The following is a 4,016-nucleotide window of genomic DNA, read 5'->3' on the forward strand; positions in this document are numbered from 1 at the left end:
TACACACATGCACACGCGCGTATGCATATGCGTATACGCGTGTGTGTGCATCTATGCACACCAATCTGTGTATATGCACTCTACACACACACTGGACATACGTATATGCGTGTATGCTTACTTACACATACATGTGTGTATATGTACACATATATACAGCCGTACGTCTGTGTGGACGTATATACGCTATACGTAGACGTCTAGGTATGCGTACATATGGCTGTATACACGTGTACATACACGTGTGCATATACACAGGCGGATATGTGTGCGTATGTAAGCATGCACGTACGTGTCTGCACATACCTACACACACACACACACCTACACAGCTGTGCGTATACATCACACGTACACACACGTACACACACGTGCGCATCTATATGCATTTACACGCCCGTGTTTATTTAAGTGTGGGTACGTATATCTGCGTATGGGCACACATGAGCATGTGTATTCATGTGCGTGCATATCCGTGTACGTATGTGTATAGATGCCTGTGCATACGTATATACATGCAAGCATACATGCACACTATGAACGCCCAGGCATATACGTGCACACACAGACACATGCGTGTACGTGAGCATGCATGCCCTTCGTACGTACTTGTTTATACGCATGTGTGCATGTATATATAGGTGCGAATATGTGTCCGTATGCATATGTACATGCGTATATGCACATGTGCGCACTCTCTCTCTCCCTCTCCCTTTGTCTCTCTCTCTCTGTCTCTGTCTCTGTCTCTCTCTGTCTCTGTCTCTCTCTCTCTCTCTGTCTCTCTGTGTCTCTGTCTCTGTCTCTCTCTCTGTCTGTCTGTCTGTCTGTCTGTCTGTCTGTCTCTCTCTGTCTCTCTCTCTCTCTCTGTCTGTGTGTCTCTGTCTCTGTCTCTGTCTCTTTCTCTCTCTCTCTCTCTCTGTCTCTCTGTCTCCCCCTCCCTCCCTCCCTCCCTCCCTCCCTCTGACTTTTAAGCTGCCAGAGCAGTTCTACAACTTGACTTTCCTGCCTGGGGGTTTTGTTTCATGTCGCTTCTTCGGTTCTACTTCAAAAAGTTATGTATTCATTGACCTGGCTGTTGTCATGGAATCCAGGGTTTATTTAGTGGATCCCTATTGACTCGGCCCTCCCCACCGCGCCCCTCAACCCCACCCCCGCAGCCCTGCCACCCCAGACCGCCCAGCCGCCCGCCTTTCTGGTGTTTGTGGCCAGTGATCTTGAAATCCATGTTCTCCTGACCTCAAGGGCACTTTCCCCACCCACCCGGGCATGCCTGTGTTTGTTGTCTTTGGACTTGGTCACGGTCTCTACCCAGGTTGAGTTTTGTTTTCTCTTGTTGGGGGTCCGAGTGTCTCCTTCGTTTCCTTCCTCGCTCCTGGGCTTGCGTGTCTGTCTGTGTCTGCGTCTGCTTTCGAAAGTCCTGCTTTGTTCTCTGAGCAGCGCTTGCCTGGTTTCGCTTTGCCGGTCGGTCCCTCCCTCCCCTCCTCCCTCCCTCCCTCCCCCCCCTCCCTCCCTCCCTCTCTCACTCCCTCTTTTGGGGGGAGGGGGTCCGGGGGAGCCCGGGATGTCACTGGTGCCCCTCTCTCGGCCCCCGAGCCCCCGCCGCCGGCGTCTCCGTGGAATGTGCCCCCTCCACCCTGGAATCGCGTGGGGGGGGGGGGGGGGGGAGCGCGTCTCCTTCGGGGCAGCCTCCTGAGGAGATAGTTCCCAGCTCGTCTCCCTTCCTCTGCGGCCGGGGTCGCGTCGCGTCGCGTGGCTCGGAGGCGGAGGAGGCTCCGGGCCGAGCTCGGGCGTTTGGGCGGCCGGTGCGGTGGCGTCCTCGGCGGCCGGCGACAGCGACACGTCCTCGGGACGGTCGAGCCGGTTGTCAGGAGCCACCTGGCGGCCGCTTATATATTGTCCCTCGCCCTCCGGAGCTTCGGCGAGACTTTCAGGAGGATTGTGACTCAGCTGCCGGGCCCGAGACAGAGCTCTCAGAAACCGGCTACGCTGGCGGTGACAGTCCCGGTGACACCGAGGCCTAGGGACGTCCTGCTGCCGCCGGAGATTGGTTCTCTAGGTTTCTGGGGAGGGTGACCGTCGCGGCGCTCCAGATGTGGGCTCTGGGGCGGCCTGGCCGGGTCGACCAGCATCTCCCCGTGACCCTCCGGCCGTGGAGACGGACCGGCCGGACCCTACCTGGGCCGGACCGCCGCGGTGGGCAGGGAGAGGGTCTTCCCTGCCCGGAGCTCCTGGACTCGGACTCGGCGGTCCGGCCACCCCTCGGGTCGCCCTCAGGAGCGTTTGCTTCGCCCTCGGCCCCGCTCCGGAGGTGGGGACCGGCCCGGACTGTGGCGTGGAGGTCGGCGGAGGGCGCGGCTGGGTCCGGGCCCTCGGGTTCTCTCTGACCGAGGTGTTTTCCGCGTCGCACTCCGGAGGTGGGGACCCGCCCGCCGGAGTCGTGAGGGGTGATACGGAGAGGACGGCCGGCGCGGGCGCGTGTGCGGTCCCCCGGTGGGGTCCGGTCGCCTGAGGCGTCTCCCGGCACGCATGCCTTTTCTTTCTCAAAGTCCCGATAGGTCCGGAGACGTGGATGGACCGGGTCCTGCTTCCGCGGGTGGCCGGGGAGGGCGCGCTCGACCCTTCAGCGTGCCCTCGTGGGTCTCGGTCGTCGGACGCGACTTTTTCTCACCCCTCTCCCAAGTCCCTGAATCCCGGTCAGTCAGGAGATGGGTGGGGACCGGCTCGAGCTGTCCTGGGTGCCGCGTGTAGGACGGTCTGGGCCCCGGGCGTGGTCCCTGGTCGGGGCCCGCTCGTCTTGTTGGAGGCGCCTCGCTGACGGTTCTTTCTTCTTCTTTACGCACATCGAAGCCAAATCCCAATTCGGAGACGGACCGGTACACCTACCTGTGTGGGCGAAGCGGGGAGGGAGTCTGCGGCCAGCTCCCTCTCCCTTGGCGTCTGCGCCCCCACTTTTGCCACCACGCGGCCCCATTTCCTCAACCCCCCCCCAAGTCGACCAGATGCCCCCCGCGCGCCCCCCCCCCCCCCCCCCCCCCCCGAGAGCTCCAGGCCTGGTGTTCATGGGGTAGTGCTGGGGACAGGTGGCCGCGTCAATGTTCCGGGGTCCCTCCCTGCGAGTCGTAGATGGGCCCCGCTGTCGTCTGCTGTCATTTTGTCGCCCGAAATAGGTCTTTTTTGCCACCAGGTAAGTGCTGACACGGTCTCTTTTGGTGTCTGCCTCTGAAGACGTTGGGTCTCTGGATGCACGCGGGGCTCTGGGCTTTTGGGCCGCCACCTGGTGCCTGGTTCGGCCTTTGCCGCTGCAGCTGCCCGCCTGGGCCTGTGCGCCGGCTCCTGTGTGCTGTGTCTGACTGAACCCAGCTCGTGGTGCCACCTCCGGTCTCTGGGCGAGCTGAGGGCGGTGGGGCGAGGCGGTGTTGGGTCTTTGACCCTGCGCTCCCCGCTGTGGGCACCCGGTGGTGGCTGGGACGACCCCCGCCCTCTAGGCTCCGTGCCACACGTGTCAGGCGTTCTCCTCCTGGGGTCGTTGGCCGCCGTCGCCTGAGGTGTGAGGTTGGGCGGGGAGGGGAGGTTGCCGGTGAGGCTTAAAGCGGGCCCCCTGGGCCCCCTCCGGTGACTGTCCTCGCCTGTGCCTTCTCTTCCCCCCCCTCCCCCCGCTCCAATTCGGTTCAACTGATTGATGTGGTGTGGTCGTGTTCTCCCGGGCCGGGCCTAAGCCGTGCCGGACGAGGGACGGGCGTTCCCAGTGAATGTGTCCGCTCTTCTCGGTCTGCCCGCGGGGCCCCTTGCCTGTCTTTCCCCTCTTGCCCCTTGGGGAGGGTGAGGAAGGGCAGGTGTTGGGGTGTGGCCTCCGGCCCTGACCTTTGGTCTCCCGTCCCCCGCTTTGGGGTGTCTAGTGGGGCCGTGGGTCTTCGGACACAGCAGATGTGCTTTGCTTCGCCTTCCTGGCGTGTGCCCCGCGAGCGGCCCTCCCCGCGGTGGGGAGGGCTGTGCCGCTGCCACGCTGCGCGCCCCCG

This window comes from Muntiacus reevesi, chromosome 6 (assembly GCF_963930625.1).
Source record: "Muntiacus reevesi chromosome 6, mMunRee1.1, whole genome shotgun sequence".
Classification (NCBI taxonomy): domain Eukaryota; kingdom Metazoa; phylum Chordata; class Mammalia; order Artiodactyla; family Cervidae; genus Muntiacus; species Muntiacus reevesi.